The following is a 21,556-nucleotide window of genomic DNA, read 5'->3' on the forward strand; positions in this document are numbered from 1 at the left end:
TATTTGTTATATTGTTATAGTAATGTCAAGCAGTAATTACGTATTAAAGTGAATAATTCTGTTACATTATTTTATATTATTTCATATCCATGCTCGTTCAACGCTGGCAAGTTAACAAAGTATAGGCCTGATTTAGAGTTTGGCGGATTTGATTTATTCTGTCAGGGCAGCAGAGTTAACTACTCCCTCTCCCCAAGGGGGAGTACCCGCTCATGAGTTTAGAGAGGGAGGACCTGGATTGGCATTTGGGGTTGGAATGTTACCATGAGGAGCAGGGTCATGACTAAACGAAACTGAGGTGGCATGGTGAGCAAACAAATGTTGGGTTGGAGTGCCACCCGAGCTATTGCCAGTTGTTAAACCTACTGCAGGCAGCCTCCCATCACCTTTTGTGTGTTTCATGTACCATCCTAAGTGGCAGAGGTGTGCCCAGACGTAGGTCCCATGTTCACTGTGCCACTGAACCCAAGCTGTACCTGTCTGATGAGCCTGTAACTAGGGCAAAACCAGCCCTGGGTTGTTTGAGTTCCATTTCAGGGAGGACCTGGCTTAGCAGTTCTTGCTGGACTGTTCCCATAAAGAGCAGGATCAGGATTGATTTACATATGGCTGGGTCCAAACTCAGGTGGCATGGTGAGCAAAAGAACAACTAGTTAGAGTGCTACCCTGAGCTATTGCCAGTGGTTAGACTTATTTCAAGAAGCCTCCCATCACCTTTTGTGTGTTTGATTCCAGATATTAATTTATGATTTGTATGGCATGTGATATAAATATAATAATTTCGAATAACTACCAAATGAATACAAAAGGTAAAAAAAGGACATGCATGTGTTCACAAAGCAGTTTAGCTGTTACATTACTATATGATCGCTGATGCAGTACAGTCAGGGATATAATTCCTCCTGGGATTAAAGCTTCCTATTGTCCCATTTGCAATAATGTACGAAAATATCTGCCGATCATTGATTTTAAGGGCCTGGAACATGTTCTGCCAATTAGCATTCTCCCACTTCCTTTTTGCATGATCGATTGCGCACTTGTAGTCCTGTCGGTCTGTGCTAATCTAAAGTCGATTGCAGTCACTAACAGCGCTTCTCAGCGCTTCCGTGGCATGCTCACATTCGGGTGAATACCACTTTGGTTCTTTAGGAGGGGATAGTATGTTACCACTAAATTTGTGATCTACCTCAGCAAGAATGTTCTCATTGGCCATAACCCTAGACCAAGAAACTCTTCTGGAGGTATCGGCCACAACAGGTTCAGGAACCACTGTGCTCTAGATAGATAGAAATCTTGAAAGGTCATTCCCTATAAGTTTAACTATCAGGACATTATGGTCGCTATCTGTATGCAGTAAAACCACCATGTCGAAGAGCAGTGGCCAGAGACTGCTCTCCAGAAGAATGTAGTCAATCACGCTAGTAGAGGCTCCCCTCTTGAATGTAGCAGCTCTCATTTGGTCCGAGCGGGTTTTCCCAGCACATGCTTTCAGACTTCGCCCCACCATCAGTGATGCAATTTGTAGAGCAACATTGGAGGGACAGTTATCAGATTTACCCTCAAGGTTAGGGATGCCCCACTGCTCATCCTTCTTTTCTGCTATCATACTAAGAGATTGAGAGGGTTCAAATGAAGAATTTAAATCACCAGCTACAATCAATTTTGCATTCTGCTGGAACTGTACAATCAAGTCATCTAAAACAGATCTAATTGGTGATTCGATAGTTGAGGTCATATATATTGAATAACACCAATTTCAGACCCATTGGGAATTCTAGAATAACACACATTGAATCGGATGAGTCTACTTTCAGCAATTCATGGGTACACAAAATGTCAGACTTTACCAGTATCCATAGGCCCCCCTCCGCCTGCCCTAAATTTCTTGGTGGTAAAGCTTCCACGCTGTATGAAACAAATCAATCGATAACAATTTTGTCCAGTGCTAAGGTCTCCTGAAATAAACAAACATCATAATGTCAAATAAATGAGTACCACTCTTGCTCAAAGAGTTTACATTTGAGTCCAGCGATATTCCAAGAAATCAATCACAGATCTTCCTTACAGACAACATTCTGATGAGACACCATACTTTCCGTACCTTCTGGTCCCACCATGGTAGATTTTACTGCAAAGGGGGTAGGTGCATTAAGAGTAATTATGGAGTGTGAATTAGAAAACGGGTGGACTCAGCAATTAATTGGTCTCATGTGGGTCTCCCAGGGGTGCTTCTCCAAGTTAATCTATGAGGCTGAGGTGTGAAGCAGGGCAAGACCTGTAAATTATCTGATTCACAACGGGAGATAAAGGCACTAAAAAGAGAGATGCATCCCCGTCCCTCGAAGGAGGAGGAGAGGTGTGCTGACCCCCCAGCACCCCAGGTTTCAGAGGACGATCACTAGCGGCCACTGAGATTGTCCTGTTTCCTCTTAGTATACGTCTACAGATCACTCTATATTGTATAAGATAATAGTTATTACCCTGTCGCTTGTATACATGCAGATATGCAGTTAAATTGCATCATATCCAAGATAAGTTCCAAATGAGATCTGGATGCATGCATGCTTTACTGTTTTAATCTATATTGTTTCACAGTAAGTCTGTTGGGACTTCAATTTCTGCAGTCCTCAAATTGAATGTTTTGGTCAGTAAACTGTAAGGCTTTGTGGATGTTATCTATATAATTGTGGCCAATGCTTCTTTTGTGGATGTTATCTATATAATTGTGGCAAACACTGCTTTTAGTAAGTAGTTAGAGCCAGGCTCATGATGCTCTGTTGTGTACACCACCATACTTGTTATATCAATATATTTTTTGTTCTCATTATGGTGGAGAGGGTGGTTTATCTTTTACTGTTAGCTGGGGTCTACAGTGTGATGGATGGGAGGGGTTGAGGGGTTATTGTTAGTTAGGGGGCCGAAGGTTGCATGACTGTACAGGTAGGTCTACAAAAAGGTAACATTGTATGAGCAGTTATAACGCCACATCAATTGATTGAGATACATATATACATGTATATATCTAAAAGAGAGCACCATACATCAGGGTAAGAGTTTACCAGGCACTTTATTGAGTAATGATAGAATGTGGCAGTTCACTCTCTCTGATGCATTTTGGCATTGTTCCGGCTTGTTCACAGGTGGGCAGTCTTTAATTACAGAAGAACTGTGTGGGTGTGTGTGCGTGTGCGAGTGGCTGTTTGGGTGAAGGACTGGCTTTATGAACAGGCTCTGTGCATGAGTGGCTCTATGGATAAGTGAGTGGTTGTGTTAGTACTTTTATGGGTCTGTGAATGGATATGTGAGTGGTTGTCTAAGTGTGTGAATGGGCATATGCAAAGTTTTATGGGGTGTGAGTGGGTGTGTGAGTGGTTCTGTGGATATGTAATCAATGATATCATCATTGATGTCATTTGAGATGTCATCCATGATATTGTCAGTGATGTCACTGACCATTTCATGAGTGATATAATATGTGAGGTCATAAGCAGTGCATTGCAGGGTCGTAAGTTATAGTTAGCTCAGGTAGCTATAACTGCTGAATTTCACTGGTTTTGTATGAGTGAAATCTGAGCCGAACTAGTGGTGCAGATTGGGATTGGGGTGTACAAAATCTCCCTACTTCCACGGATAGAGTAAATTCACAGATACACGCACATACACTCATCATACGCTTGGGCCCATTTCACTAACATACACTCAGATTACTCTATTAGCACTGAACCTGTGGAAAGAAACCTTCTAAACACCCTGCATCTACACTCATGGTCGATAAGACCTAATTGTGACTGTCCTGAGTCATGATCTAAATAATCTATACAACAATAATCAAAATAGAGTACTCAATAATTGACAAGAAATAATAACCAACACTGTATTTAAAATTATGATTCTTTATCTAAAATTAGTCAAAGGAAAATCAATCAAAGTAAATCATTATTCTCATAATTACCTATTCTAGCTAAATGTCAGAATGGGTCAGGACAGGTCTCTCAGTAAAAGTCTCCCGAGTCACCGTCCTCACAGCATAAGTCCTCACCAACGCAGGTTTGGGAAGAAGTGGCAAAGTGGCAAAAACCCTCTCTAGGCTAACAATATTTATAATGTGTTTAACAATAGAAGGCAACATAAAATGTTTTCGATATCCGCTGAACCGCTGAGCAGAGCGAGCAGGAAAGGATGTAGCATCGCTACATTTGGAAAATCTCCGCTCAGGAAAAATCACAAAAATAAAGACAGAACACGGAACTGGAAATTAAAAAGTAACTCTTCATGTTCATCTTTCCTCGGAACCAACATCATGATCTCAGAGTTCATTCATTATGGCTCCTTTGTCCTCCAAGGTTACTCGGATGTATCTGGATGCTTGCCCAGAACTGCTACTGTCCTCACGGAAAATTTTAACCAGGCGAAGACTGTGGTCAGATGACTCTCGACCATGTTCAGCAAGGCCTTCTCATCACAAAATTCACTCGAATACAGGCTTTAAACGGTAGCCATTTTCCCACCAGGCCAAAATGTACCATCTTAATTAAAAGAGACAAAACAACGTTACCACAGCATAGTGATTAAACAGTGTTAACCCCACTAATACCCTTATGTGTATGTAATTATCTAGTCTTTGCAACACAAGAAAAGCATTAGTACATGACATTTAAAAAGCGTTTTCCCGTGCTTTAAATAAACAGCACTCAGCAACATTTATTAATAAAACATGCACAATAATTAAATAGCAACACAAAAGCATTCCCACGTGTCTTTTTTCTCTCATTAGTACGTATTGGTTAGTTAAAACATTTACACAAAACAAATAATTAATAGTTAAAATTAATATTTTATTAATCAACAAATAGACAAACCAGAGCTTTAAAAACCCAATAGATTTTCAACAGAAAACTCTGCTCCAGCAATCCCCCCTTTGGTGATATTATCACCAAATAAACACCCCAAAAAAAAAAATTAGTAAAATTTTAGTCGCAATTTTTAGGAGAAACTGGAAATGTCTTTTTCTTATACACAACACTAGACACCAGACTCCCTTTCATCATCCCTCTTTGTCTCCAAATAAACACTCTCCCTCAATTCTTCTAATTCTATTTCTTGTGGATCTCTTTTTCTTTTATTTCTCCTTTCAATATTTCTTTTAATCAATTTCTTTTTCCCTCCCCTGTTTTTACAACACAAACACACTAATCTTAGTATCAATAATGCAACAATTATACAATTCAAAGGAAACAATATCTTACCTATAATAGTACTACCTATTTTTGCAATAAAATTCTTAACAGCAACTACTTTATTAGCTATTTTAGTCCAAATACTCTCAGTTTTCAGTGGTACTAATTCTTCATGCAAATCAGTAATATTTTTGATATAGACCTTCAGGTCTTTGCTTTCGTCTGGAATGTAAGTGCAACAATGTTGAACTTTCAATATTCCACAAACTCCACCCTCCTTAGCCAATAAAATATCAAGGGCAAGTCGATTTTGCATAGACATGGCACGTACGGCAATCAATTCCGTATTCACCAAAACAAACCCTCCAGCGGTATTTGTCGATAAGCGATCCACCACTGTTGACAGTTTCCGAATTTTATATGCATTCAAAGAAATTCCCACTGCTGGAATTAAAGCTCCAAAAATGTCACCCACTATTTCAGACCAAGTTTCTCTCTTAAAACGTGTTAGTAAATTAATATGTTCTACATCTTCTATTCTATCTATATGAAAAATCTTTGGAAAAACCAGGCCCACATAACACGTGCCATACCAATGGTCAGGCAATTTGTAATAAGCCTTGTTCCCACAAACATAATACACTCCTGGAAAAATTGGATCCTCTCCTCCTCTAAAACCCCATCCTGTTGCAATGAAGTATGTATCATGACACTCACTAGTCCCAACAAAGTATGTATCATATTGGGATTTCTTTCTTGTAATGCACAGCTTACCCTTCTGTGGTGCATCTAAAGCTAAAGTTGGACTAGCTCCATTTCTCAATTCTTTTCCCATCTCAATGTCCCAAATTGTCTCACTCATTTTATATTTCCCTGCCTTTTCATGCATACTCAATCTCCTTTCCTCCACCATGTTTAGGAAAGCTTTCTCCTCTTCTTTCAAACTGCAAGTTAAATTATTCTTAAAAATGTAATCTAATGTTAATTCTTCTTTCTCAATAAAAATCTCACCAAAAATGTTAGCTTCTTTAGCTGGATTCAGCTTCTCATTCATAGGCAATTGCCCAAAAATACTATCTTTGTTAGACATCTTATAATCTATTTTCCCTAACAAATAAAAAACACTACTTAACACACTACAAGAAATTCCATACGTAGCTGGTAAATGGTGATAAGTAACACCCTCTGAAACGGATGCAGGTAATTGCATACAAACATAGCAATCCCTCACTTCCATTGTCTTCACATATTCATACAATAATTTTGAAAAAACATTGCTAGAAAAATCATTAATTGACCTATCTTTATGCATGTAAGTATTACTAATTCTAGTTGAAACTACTTTTTGCGAATTCTTCTCTACATTAGTCTCATTCTCAGTATGTATTTCAAATGTACCTATTGTAACTCTAAATGTAACTAATAAAGCTAAAACACCCCATAGTAGCATTAATAATGCAGTACAGCACCAGCACATTCTACACCATCTTTTCAAGAAGGCACATCTACTTTGATTATTCTCTATGTTAGCCATTTTACTACTTTGACCTTGTCTTTTGACTTAGCCTCTACTACTCCACTACTGTATTACTCTTTATTTCTGGATTACTTCAAACAGCTGAATTTCAGACTTTCTCCTTTTCACTTTTCTCCAAGTGATTTCTTAAGTTCACTCAATTTGGATATTCATCACTTTTCACTCCTTCTTCAGCAACATCAAATTGTATCAGATCATCAACAACATCCTGTGCATCCGACTCTTCTCCAATGTCAGTCAGGATAACTTTTAAGATTCCAACAGATTTGTCCTTTTCCTCAACCACTTTTCTCAAGATCCCCTCCGGATGGTCTCGATTCACTGTTTCTTCTCCTTCTCCTCCTTCAGACAGTGCCACATAAGACCATTCCGGTGATCTGTATTTTTGGTTGGGTTTTCTAATTCTCTTTATCTCCTCAGGTTCTCTTGACTCCTTTTGCTCCTTCCTTTTTACTTCGTTTTGACTCGACACTTCATTCACTTGTTCAGCTTTCGCTGTATTTGCTCTTATTAGTCTGTATCTCAGCCTCTTTACTCTGTTGTTAGGCCAAAAATCTCCTCTTACAACCTTTTTCGGTCTTGTTTCTGTATTATTTCTCTCTCCAATCCAAGTTCTTTTTCTCAGAACTCGACCTTCTGATTTTTCATTCTCACTTTCATCCGATTCTGTTTCAAATGCCTCTTCTTCTTCAGCAGTTTTCTTTTGCTCCACAGTCTTTTTCACCACTATTTGAGACTTCCCTACTTCTTTCCCTCCTCGCGTCTCCGACACGCAATCTTCTTGCTGTTTACTTGTCCCTTCACCTAGCTTATCAGGAATGTTCCCTACACCTCCTCGGGGGTCTTCCGCAATCTGTCCCTCTCTATCTTCTTCTGACCCTACTTCTTCAGGTATAATCTCAAATGGTTCTTCAATCTCCTCCTCTTCTGATTCAGGAGTAATTTCTGTGGAACTGCTCTTTTCTTTTCTTTTTCCTCCACTGCTTTTTTGAACTTCAGGCTCTCTTACAGAATCTGATCTCCCTTCTGAGACCCTCAATGGTTCTCTTGAAGTCTTTTCTGCTTCTTTTCCTGAACTTTGATTTTTTCTCACTGGTTCTGGGTCTTCATCATCACTGGAATCTGATTCTTCAAAATACTCCTTGCCAGTCCCATCCTTTGGGTTTGGAACTCTCAGAGTATGACTTGCATGTACCCAGTTTTTCACACCAGCACACTTTACTGCAGTTGTCGTAGTCAAAATAACTTGTCTTGGTCTTCCCCACCTTGGAACCAAGCAGTTTCTTCTTCTGTGTACTTTAATCCTCACCCAGTCTCCTGGACTCAGATCATGAGCTTGCTTCTTCTCAAGTGTTGTAGCTTCTTCTCCAATCTGGTGAAACACAGAATGAACTGCGTCAGCCAGGCCTTTACAGTAATCCAAAATCATGTCATCAGTTATTGTCATCAACTTATTGACAGGCACATATGCTTGTCGCATTGCGCGTCCCATCAAGATTTCGTGCGGACTTAAACCAGTAGTTCTATCTGGAGTAGATCTAATAGTCATTAGCACTAGAGGCAAGACATCAGGCCATTTAATTCCAGTGGCTAAACACATCTTACCAATCCTGTTCTTTATTGTGCCATTAATCTGCTCAACCACACCAGAAGCCTCTGGCCTGTATGCACAATGTAGCTTTTGCTGTATGCCCAATGCTTCACAAATCAAACTCATGAGCTCATTATAGAAGTGTCCACCTCTATCAGACTCAATCGTTACTGGAAACCCGTACCTAGGAATCAACTCTCTTAACAGTAACTTTGCTACTGTTATTCCATCATTTCTCCTAGTCGGATAGGCCTCCACCCATCTTGAAAACAAACAGACTACCACTAGAACATACCTCAGTCTGTTCACTTGGGGCATTTCAATGAAATCTACCTGCATTCTCGTGAAAGGACCACCTTCTCTACCTATTGTTCCCAGACTCACCACTGTCTTTTTCCCAGTGTTAAATTGCTGGCAAATCAAACACCTTTGACAGATGCTCTCTGCAATTGTCCTGAACTTTGCATTGTACCAAGTCTGTTTAAAAGACCTGATCATCGCATCCCTTCCCAAATGTCCCTGGCCATGATACATCCTTGCCATTGCTGACAGCATGGAATTTGGCATAACTGGTTTGCCATCTCTATAGACCCAAACATGGTCTGTTTCTCTTGGGGCACAACCTGCCTTGATCCAGTCTTTCTTTTCTTCCTTTCCTGCCTCATCCTGCAACTGTTTCACTTCATCCCACGTTTCTAGGACATTAGTAAACATCACAGAACAAAAAGACATTTCACCTTCTCGTTCCCTATTAATTGACTGATTATTCTTTGCACAATATTGTGCAATGTCGTTAGCATATCTATTGCCAACAGTCACAAAATCATCTCCTTGTCCATGAGCAGCACATTTCACAACTGCTAATTCTTTAGGCAGCTGTATCGCCTCAAGCAATTTCCCAATCACTTCAGCATTCTTTATTGGAGTCCCACTCGACGTCAAGAAACCTCTCTGTAGCCAAAGTTGGCCAAAATCATGCACAACTCCAAATCCATACTGACTATCAGTCATCACAGTTACTCTCAGATCTTTCCCAATCTCACAAGCTTTCGTCAATGCCACCAATTCAGCAACTTGTGCGGATTTCACTCCTTTCAATGGTGATGCTTCCATCACTTCTGAAACTTTGCACACTGCATATGCTGCACTCAGCACACCATCATCATTCCTCAGGCATGATCCATCTACAAACAGCACATGATCACTCTCAAGTAAGGGAAGATCCCTTATGTCTGGTCTCGGTTTTGTACAGTACTCCAGCACATCCAAACAATTGTGATCATCTTCTGTCTTCACACCCACATTTTCAATATCCGGCAACAATGTCGCTGGATTCACATTCACACATCTCTCAAGAGTCACATTTGATGCTCCCAGAATGACTTTTTCATATTTAGTCAGCCGACTATGTGACATGTACTGAGTTCTGCTTCTTGTCAAAAGAATTGCCACATTATGAGGTACGAATACCCTTTCAGGATATCCCATTATAATTCCTTCACTCTGTTCCAGACTTCTGCATGTTGCAGCCACAGATTTCAGACGACCTGGTAAACCCACAGCTACAGGGTCAAGTGTCGATGAGAAGTACGCAATAGGCCTTCTCAGTAATCCATGCTTCTGAATTAACACTGAAAGTGCACATCCATTTCTCTCACTGCAGTACAATTCAAACTCTTTCTCATAGTCTGGCATACCCAAAGCAGGGGCTTCACACATTCTGCTCTTCAGCTCCTCAAATGCTGCCATTTGTTCTCCATCTAGTTCCAATGGATCTGTCATCTCACTTTTTGTCAGCTTAATCAGTGGCTTTGCTATCAGCGAAAAATTAATTATCCACTGACGACAATAACCCACCATTCCCAGGAACATTCTCACTTCCCTCTGGGTCTTTGGGGCTTTCATTTCTCTGATAATTTTAATCCTGTCATCAGTCACTTTTCTCAGACCTTTTTCAATATTATGTCCAAGATAATGCACCTCTTTCTTGCAAAATTGCAATTTAGCTGGAGATACCTTTAACCCTCCATCTGCCAGATGATTCAGTAAAGCTATGGTATCTACTTCACAAGCTTCACGTGTTTTTGATGCCACTAGTAGGTCATCAATATATTGTACTAGCACTGAGTTTTCAGGCATGATCAAACTCTCCAATGATTTTTTCAATAACTGATTGAATATCGAAGGACTCTCTGTATACCCCTCTGGGATACGACACCATGCTAAAATACGCTGGCCAAATCTAAATGCAAAAATCGGCTGGCTGTCATGATGCAATGAAATTGAAAAGAAAGCATGACACAAATCAATCACTGTGTACCACTCAGCATCATGTGGAATCTGATACAAAATCACTGACGGATTTGGCACAATAGGACAACATGCCACCACAATTTGATTAACTTTTCTCAAATCCTGTACAATCCTGAACTTCCCATTAGGTTTCTTTAGCCCCATTATCGGTGAGTTACACGGGCTACTCAATAGTTCTCTCAAAACTCCTTGCTGAATCATTTTCTCAATTATAGGAGTTATTCCCTCAATTATTTCTGGTGTCATTTTGTACTGAGGAATGTTAGGATAAGTAATTCCCTCTTTCACTGAAATTTTCACAGGATCTACATTATTCATCAATCCCACATCTTCTCCAGTAAAATCCCAAACTGTCCTCTTCACTGTGTCTCTCAGCTCTTGAGGCAAATCCTCCGGATCAAACACAGCATATGCACCAATTAAATCACTTTCTCTATTTTCTAGAGTCATTCGGTACAAAACATCCTCATCTGATGTTTCAAAAGCTATTCCATCCGGTGTTCAAAAAATTGTACAATTCATCTTACAAAGTAGATCCCTACCTAACAAGTTCACTGGACTAGTGTCACAGACAATAAATCTGTGCATGTCTGAAAATTTCCCTATTTGTACTCTTACTGGTTCAGTAAGACGTGTGTATTGATTTGTGTATTGGCTACACCAACTACTTGGATTGCTTCATCCGAGAGAGGAAGATTTCTAATATCTGTTGACCTGACAGTTGATCTTGTTGCACCTGTGTCTACTAAAAAAGTAACACCTTCTTCATTTATTTTTCCATCCACAAATGGTCCTGCCTGGTCTATTTCTAGAGTTGCACCAAGTATGCACTCTTCCTCCTCTCTTCGGCACCGTCAATAATCACCTTCAGACTCACTCCCTTCATTCTTTAACAAGTACTGCTGTACCTGGTTAGAACGCCTTGGTTTGTTTACCTGCTCATCATTGTAGAATCCCGAATCCGGATTATACTTTTGTGACCCTCTATTCTGCGGCAAGGGCGGTTTTGGCTCTTGACTCTGCTGTTTCACAACAGAAGATTGTTGCTGCTGTCGATTATTCCCTTCGTTCTGCACCTGTTGATTTAAGTTTTTATTCTCATTATTCGCTAATGGTGGATTGGTACACTCAGATCTCCAATGTCCCAGTTGGCCACAGTTGTGACACGGGAACTTTTTTTTGGCTTCCTCAAGATTCCCCTTTCCTTTACCTGCATATCTAGGTCTATTCCCTGGATTATTTCCTGCATTATTCGCCTGTTCCACTAATTGTGCTTCCTGTCTTTCCGCAACTTTCACTTGTGCCCACATTGCTTTCTCTTTCAGCTTTCTCTGTTTTGCATCAATTTCATCACTGAAGTATTTTGCATGTCTCAAAATCTCATCTATTTTTTTACTCTGCCAGTCCACAGTATGCTCACGAATTCTCTCACTAATCTCAGGTCTCAGGCCATATACAAATCTGTATACAAAGTGACTCAAATCCTTGTCACCCAGGTGTTCATCCCCACTGAATTGTTTAAAAGCCAGTATCAGCCTCTCATAAAAAGCATGAACCGATTCTTTTGCTTCCTGATGTGTTCGATCTATTTTAACCCAGTCTGTCTCTTTTGGAGGTACTTTATTTTTCAGGTATACGATCACCTGCTCATACTTTCTCATTACCTCTGGATCTGGTGCTCCTGTTCTCTGATCTCTTGGATATTCCTCAGTAGGCCAACTTACAACTAATTTACACTCAGCCCACAAGTCTGCTGGAACAATTATATCAAACAGACTATTCAAGTCAATCCACAGCACTTTTGACAATTTCACAAATCTGTCTACCTGCCTATACCACTCGACGGGCTTTTCTCTCAGTCGAGGGAAATCATTCGTAAATGATAAAATATCCTGTCTGGTCCATGGAACATGTACATATCCTCCTCCAGGTATTTCTCTCATAGGATAAGCAACAGTGGATGCTTTCTCTTTTTCTCTCACAGGAAATGCTGAATAAGTCCTATCCCCTGATTCTTCTCTCTTCTTGTACCACCTATCCTTCCACTTCTCAACATCACCCCATTTTCGCAATAAAGCGATCATCTCTTTAATCTGTCCTGTTCTACCAGCACCATTCAGATTTTCAATATCTTTGTCTGTGAAATCCATCCTGTAAGACTTCTGCAAAACGTTCACTTTATCAATGTCAACTCCATAGTCATTTGCTATTGCTCTTAATCTGTCATGTGTATTTTTAGTTCTCCAGGTGATGTTTTTACACATAAATAACAATTCACCATCATGATGATTTTTTAGAATTTCTGTAGGAACTGTCCCTGCAACAAGCTCTTCTAATTCTACACGTAACCTAGCCACATCAATTGCCTGTGAATCCTTATCCCTCTTTTGAAGAACTTTCATCCATTCATTCAAATCTTCAGCTGTTATTTCAGTAGATTTTCTCACTGGAACCACTTTCTTCTGCGGTTCTAAAATCGGCATCCCTGAACAACTAGCTTCACCAGCATCCAATCCTGAATTAGACTGTATCTCTAATCCTTCACTACATGTCTCATGTCTGGATTTTTCTGTCCTTTTTCCTGAGTCTCCTGAAGGACCAGCCAAACTTGTCAATCTATTCCCAACATATGGAATCACCAAACCATTCTCACCTGTCCTCTGCTTATCAAAAACAGGCATAATCGGACCTATGGTTACGGGCACCGTAACAGCGTCTAGATTCTTTGTCAGCTCTTTGATCTTTTCAGTCAACTCCGATGTAGTTCTGGCTAATTCTCTCGTATTTTCGCCACCGCTTCTATTCTCTCTTTCCCTGAAAGGATTACCACTTCTTAACTCAGGTGTCATATTTTCTGTCTCAATGATACGCAATGTATCTCTTATCGGAGAAACAATTGGTGTGCTCTCTTCTGGTTCTGGTCTATATGGAGGTGGTCTTTTGTAAATCATGTCATTCAAGACTTCATCCTCATACTCATTAACTCCATATCTTCTCACTTCTGCCTCAGAAACCCTTTCTGTACCCTTCTCTTCAATTGTTCTCATAGGGTATAATCCCTCTGACATACTAGCATCTCGCCATCTCGTCATTCGATCATGATGAGTTTCACGACCATGTCTCCTCCCAAACATATACCTATAGTTTCCCCCAGACCTCTGCTTTTCTCGCTCATGTACTTCCTCTTCCCATTCCACTAAAGCCTCAAACTGTGTCGGCCTTGGTCTTGGGTCAAGACATAACATCTTTTCCCGCAAATTTTTCAACACGGCCAAATTAAATGAACCATGTTCTGGAAATGCTAGAACACCATCTTCCTTTGTATACCTAACCCAATTCTCCAACCATATACAGGTATGATACCCATATCTCGCAGCCATGAAGGATGCAGGCGTTTTCGATGGAGGTAACAATTCACCCTCTCTCGTTTTAACATCTTTATCCTTGTCAAACCAATTTTTAATCTTTCTGAACAAAGATTTTTTCTTTTTCTCTTCTTGGTAATACATTTTAGCTTTTACTAAACTTTTCTAATCCTTTCCGTAATACAACTCAATAGTACGATGTTTTATCCAATAACAGCGCGACTCACACTAACGCACCAATCCTGGAGCGTCTACGTCACTAGAGTCCAGAGTGACTCTTTCCAATCCTTGCGCGGCTCACACCAACGCACCAATCTCAGCGCGAGCACTGTTCTGATCTAATATCCAATCAGAGCGCGGTCTGTTTGACGTCAGCAGTCGCTGCAGTCTCTTGCTCCTGTCTCCTGTCAGTCGTCTACCCCTCCGTTACAAAACTTCTCAGTAGACTTCGTGTCAGATTCTACAAAATCTATTAGTTACAGCATATAAACATCTCCATTGTCTGCTTCGCTAACCAAAGAATAGTAAAGAAAATCTATTTCACAAGGAATCCCGTTGACACAGTAACATGCATTCATTAACTGTTTCCTCTAGGACTGCTCCAAAGAGTATTACAATTAACCAAATATATGAACATTCACGCACATTCATACAAGAAAATGTAGTACATACACACAGAATCCTGCTTTTCCCGAGAACAGCGAACACTCTGCCCCACTACAGAATTATAACATACGTTAACCAAGCAGTGTTTACCTCTGCCCAGTCCTTCAAACAAGCTCAGAGAATACCTATTACTCCTCCCGCGATAAACTTTAACGGTGAACCTTACGGATCCCTGGGACTTAAGACCAGAGTTTCACAGATAACCTTCGCTACCATACACACTCCTTTTATACCAGAAATATTTCTAATAGTAACACACAACGATGTCACTAATTCCGAACGCAGACAATGTGACGCGCAACTTCAATTGTCACACGTTTTCTTTTCCTGCATACATACAGGACCAACAATCCCGTCTTTCCCGAGAGCAGCATATACTTCCCTCTGCCCTACTACGGAACTGCTACCAGCTCCCAAATTCCAGAAGCACTACATAAAACTCAACATGACGACTTCAACATATAGTATTAGTACATATACCAACAACAATCAATAATCAATAAATCAAAAGCCAATGTACAAGCAATCTAATCAGATCAAGACAATCATCAATAACCATCAAATTCTGCTACCAGGAAATTGGTGCAGATTGGGGTGTACAAAATCTCCCTACTTCCACGGATAGAGTAAATTCACAGATACACGCACATACACTCATTATACGCTTGGGCCCATTTCACTAACATACACTCAGATTACTTTATTAGCACTGAACCTGTGGAAAGAAACCTTCTAAACACCCTGCATCTACACTCATGGTCGATAAGACCTAATTGTGACTGTCCTGAGTCATGATCTAAATAATCTATACAACAATAATCAAAATAGAGTACTCAATAATTGACAAGAAATAATAACCAACACTGTATTTAAAATTATGATTCTTTATCTAAAATTAGTCAAAGGAAAATCAATCAAAGTAAATCATTATTCTCATAATTACCTATTCTAGCTAAATGTCATAATGGGTCAGGACAGGTCTCTCAGTAAAAGTCTCCCGAGTCACCGTCCTCACAGCATAAGTCCTCACCAACGCAGGTTTGGGAAGAAGTGGCAAAGTGGCAAAAACCCTCTCTAGGCTAACAATATTTATAATGTGTTTAACAATAGAAGGCAACATAAAATGTTTTCGATATCCGCTGAACCGCTGAGCAGAGCGAGCAGGAAAGGATGTAGCATCGCTACATTTGGAAAATCTCCGCTCAGGAAAAATCACAAAAATAAAAAGACAGAACACGGAACTGGAAATTAAAAAGTAACTCTTCATGTTCATCTTTCCTCGGAACCAACATCATGATCTCAGAGTTCATTCATTATGGCTCCTTTGTCCTCCAAGGTTACTCGGATGTATCTGGATGCTTGCCCAGAACTGCTACTGTCCTCACGGAAAATTTTAACCAGGCGAAGACTGTGGTCAGATGACTCTCGACCATGTTCAGCAAGGCCTTCTCATCACAAAATTCACTCGAATACAGGCTTTGAACGGTAGCCATTTTCCCACCAGGCCAAAATGTACCATCTTAATTAAAAGAGACAAAACAACGTTACCACAGCATAGTGATTAAACAGTGTCAACCCCACTAATACCCTTATGTGTATGTAATTATCTAGCCTTTGCAACACAAGAAAAGCATTAGTACATGACATTTAAAAAGCGTTTTCCCGTGCTTTAAATAAACAGCACTCAGCAACATTTATTAATAAAACATGCACATTTATTAAATAGCAACACAAAAGCATTCCCACGTGTCGTTTTTCTCTCATTAGTACGTATTGGTTAGTTAAAACATTTACACAAAACAAATAATTAATAGTTAAAATTAATATTTTATTAATCAACAAATAGACAAACCAGAGCTTTAAAAACCCAATAGATTTTCAACAGAAAACTCTGCTCCAGCACTAGAACATCCTGTAACCTTTGTTTTTTTTGTGTGACTATAAATGTGTATGAAAACAAAGGTTTAATGGAAGTTATAGTGTGTGAATATACATATATATATATATATATATATATATATATATATATATATATATATATATATATATATATATATATATATATATATATATATATATATATATATATATATATATAAATATATTGGAGCTGCTTTCCACCTAAACTTGGGAACTACCCAGAGAACTCTGTTTCTTTTTTTGCATAATCTATGCGTCACTCTATGCCTGAAAGGGTTTTGTTTTGATTTATACTGGGTGCTCCCTTGTGTCTGGACAAAGCTATACCTCTCTGAAGAGCTCTAATGAGAGTGAAACACGTGTCAGGGGTTGCTTTTATTCATTTCAGGTTGGCTTGGATGGTATTTTACTTATCCAAAGCTGTAATACTGTGCCTGGAGCGTTAAAAGGCTTTGGCCATTTTACAGCTCGGCAAGGATAGCACTGTGCTGATCCTATGCTTAAAAACTTTGCTGTGGAAATGGTAAAATACTTTGTCCCTTTCTATCTCGGTGTGGATGGCGCTTTGCTAATCCTACGCTTAAAGACTTTGATAGAAAAGCAGACACTTGAGGTGTGCAAATTTAGAGTGTGGCTGGTGTTGAGATTGCTTAATATTGGAGCTGCTTTCCACCTAAACTTGGGAACTACCCAGAGTTCTCTGCTTCTTTTTTTTTGTATATATTATATATATAAAATGTCATGTTAATTACGTGAGTGAAGAGTGTTTATTTCTCCAGCTATATATTAGTTGGTCTTGGGCAATTATCATTTTTACGTAGGCTAAGACGTTGCAAATTTTTGCATGATCATTCATACGTCTGATGTTCCAAGTCAATAGTTTGACAGGGTATTTTCTAGTCTCATGGGTTATATATAATTTCCACCTTCCACTAACACTGGCACAAAGGTATTAATGACTTCATTTATGTGTTGAACATTACGCCCTACTCATTGGTGAGCAGTCAAGCTACTGAGCAGCTGAAGGAGCAGTCACTAGGCTTTGCCAACATAAAAAGCCTGAGCATCCTGGGTGAATATCACCTGGTAGCCAGAGTCCCTCTCAGATGTTTTTCTGCTTACATTTAAAAGCATCTCATGTCGATTAAGCATCCCAAAGAGTAAGTGGGAATGTTAGCTATTATCCACAACTTTATCATTCCATTCCTGTAGAATTATAAACAACTAATTACAACTCAGTTCCCCAAATAGTCCAAGAAGAAGATGCCAATAGCCATACCTAATAGACATCCAGCATATTGATCAAGGAAGTGTAAGCCTTTTGGAGAATTTGATATAATCTCTGGGTTACGTAATGAAAGATGAGGGTTGGCTGCAGGAGTAACTGACCCTCGTGGTTGATGTGCTTGGGTTTAGATGTGTTATGTGAGTCTGTCATGACACCGGTTTTAAAAAGGCTACCCAATAAGTCACTTTTTGTCTTAGATCCTCTTTCGTAGAGGGTGGTTTCTGTTTTGGTTTCTTTGAGGAGGAGAGTGGTTTGGCATTTTGTTTTCTCACAGTGCTGAACAGCATTTCTAGACTCTGCTTGATTTCCTATTCTCTGTGAGCACCTGAATAGCTTCAAGTGTGAAATTGCCGAATTTATGGCTGAATTCTCTTTGTTAGGAAGATTGAGTTGCTTTTCTTGGTTTAGTCAGGGAACTAGGGTCTTCACAGGTATCTGGACATCATATGTGGCTTTTCCGTGTCTGGGTGGGGTTTATTATTTCAATATATTTATGCTTGCATTTCAAGTAGCCTGGGATCCTGATGGAGCCTGTAACAAGAGTTACTCCCACATCAGGATTACAAGTCTCCGGGTGGATACCGTGGTTCAGTAATGTTTAACTCAGACGCTTCTCCTGCTGAAAGAAATTGCAGTTGCTGAGTCAAATGAAAAGGTAAATGAGCAATAACTGTGGGAACCTGGTGTGGCATTTCCAATTCCTTTGGTAATACTCCATTCCTGAGGGTACCCACAGGAACCATCTTGAGATCTCACAGTATTCCTTACTTCAGGATAACCAATGCACTATGTATCATTAACTTTGGTTGGGGGTTGGCTTTACCAGGCCAAATTCTAGTAGCTCACTTTGAAATAGGGCGCTCAGTGTGTGGATACACTAGTATCGGAATATTTATTCAGTCTGATAAGGGGGGGACTTTGTTTGCCGATGTTGACAGCAGAGAAGGGAAAAATTAATCTTACAGTGGAAAGAATTGCCAACACCTCAGTGAGCTCACATCTCCCTCATACAAGACGGGTCATTCCCCTTTCCTTTCCTGTGTGGTAGGGGCACACACCATTGAGAGAACTGATACATTGTAAGTTTCTTCTGTTCCAAAAACACCCACAAATCAGAGTTATGAATGTTATTGTAATAGTGATGACATCCATTGCCACAGGCCATTCACTTCACAAAAGAGCACTTCTCACATCACCCCACTCATTGATACTCATTGATTCAATCCAAACCTCTATGCACTTGTGGTCAGGGCCGGCTCTGGGGCGGTGCGATTGGTGCCACCGCACCAGGCGTTGACTTGGGGTGGGGGCGCCCTGTTTGCAAATATATTATGGCTTGAAACCCACCTGCTGCCATGTTCCTTGCCTCCAGCAATTTTTAGACGTCAATAAAAATGTCTAGGTAACTCCGGTGATTAATGTTTTTCCTGGAGAAGTGAGATGGTGTTTGGTCTAGTGGAAGTTTGACTCCTCATAAGGTAGCTCAGAGGGTTAATATGCCTGCTGCTAAGAACGTGTGCCATGCCGGTCACAAAGTGCATATAACGTTAAAAGGTCAATGGGTTACTGCTTTTGTCAGAGGGATCTTTTTGTTACTTGCAGTGTAGAAGTTAAAATCCTAATATAGAACAATGTCATCAAAGAGCTTCATGCAAACTGCAAGGTGTATATTGGACCAGCATGTTTTTCTTAACCTAATTTTGCAAAACATGGCTCATTTGGGTAGAAATGAATTATTATTAAAGTGAACCCCTGACAATTAGTGTTATATTTTAAATTCTTAATTTGTGCTTTTGCATGCCAAGGACTTAAACTATACTGCCCACCAGTATGGATGAAATGTGACTCCTTCATCTTGTACTCCTCTGTCCCATGTAACATTTCCTGTACACTGATTTACACGTGTGATTGTCTCTGTTAAACGTGTGTATGATGTAAAGTGCTCTGACGCCTCACACTGGTATGAGTGGCGCTATACGACTAAATTAATCTAATAGTGCCCCTCAAGTCTCCATAACCAGTCTCTCAAAGCGTGGTAGTGAGGGAATCTGTGGAAGCGGTGGTCATTGGGGGGCGCCAATAAACATTGTCGCACAGGGCACCACCAGTGCTAAACCCGGCGCTGCGTGTGGTACATTTAAAACACAGAAGGGTATAAAAAAAACGTTACACTACGGCTCATGCACCCTCCCTGTTGAGCAGCAGGCCCGCACCACTCAGTACAGCCTCCACTTGACCCAGGGACTGTACCTCTATATGCGGTGGCTTTACATTCCTTTAAATTCCTGGGACAGCCCCTGATCCGGTTCCACATGCCATTGCCTTGGCTTTGATACCGGTGACACACGTATTTTTATTTTCCTCACAGCCAGGCGCCACATGTTGCAAGTATTTACTCTCGTTGTTTTTTAATTCTCATTTGATGTGTTTAGCCATGTTTCTGTAAATTAAATGTCTGTTCTCAGTGCTTTGTTGTCAACGCAGAGAAAATAAATGTCACCTCGGGAATTGTTACAACTCGGATATAACTTTAATTAGCTTCTTTCTAATATGTGGCTTTTTAAGTCGAATGTCTCTGCAGGATTACATTTGCTGCTTGAATTCCAATCACTTAAAGTGAAATGGTAATGAGGAAGAAACGTTTTATGAAAATACCTTCAGTTCCGTCAATCATAAATAGAACATTCTGGGTTTTCTTTGGAGGGCGCATCTACATCTGTAACACAATTAATAACATGGCGCAATGTCCATTATTTCCCAAGGTGGAGCAGCACTGAAGGCAGAGGGCATCACAGGGGTAATCTGGTGATCGGGAATAATGACAAAACCAGGACTGGCAAGAAGGGGGGAGAAAAGATGAAATTAAAGCTACTTTTAAATATATGTGCCATGCATACCAAATTAAATGTTAAGTAAAATAAATCATAGATAAAATGTAATTTGATCATTTTGCAATATTCACTTTGAATTTCCTGGCTTGCCTTTCGTACCAGATATGGCACGGTCTGCGATACAGAAGTGTGGCCGTCCCGACTATTGAGATAGGGCCCCAGACATTATGCACTCACTTGTAATCTTTAAAATGCCATCAAGTTCCTTAATTTTGTCAGCTTTGGAAGGGTATGCAAGTAAGGAACTCGCAAGGCCTTTGAACAAACATTTTGCACTCTAGATTCCGTGCATCATAACTGATTTAAAATATTTACTCTGTTCCCTGTCGCGGCGTCGTATTATGGAACGTGCTATGCGATCGCATTAGGTGTTTTCATTAGTTTTTTTCACTCGTGGTTAATCTAGTGTTGCACAGCTTTAAGGCCAAATTATATTCACTGTGGGGGAGTAATGCTAGTGCCCGTTCAATATATAGTTTGCATACAAGTGAGGGCATGCTTTTGCACGTACGTCTGTGCTACATTTTGGATGTGGGTGTAGAGGTATAAATGCCAGCAGGAATATATGTTAATTGTAAATTATCCAGGATGTGGTTCACAGATACAGGTCCCAACTCGGTACCCCGTGGGAAGGTGCACAGTGATTACCAAGGACCCTGACTCATGAGAAAAGCACACTGATCATCCAGCCGGAGGGGAGAGTCCTGGCCCTCCTTTTAAAGGGAAGCTGGGTGTGAACCCGCCATGGACACTTGGAGTGTCATGCTCTGTACTAACTTTAGTACTGAAGGCTGGAACTGGGATGGCT

The sequence above is a fragment of the Triturus cristatus genome, chromosome 9, assembly GCF_964204655.1.
Source record: "Triturus cristatus chromosome 9, aTriCri1.1, whole genome shotgun sequence".
Classification (NCBI taxonomy): Eukaryota; Metazoa; Chordata; class Amphibia; order Caudata; family Salamandridae; genus Triturus; species Triturus cristatus.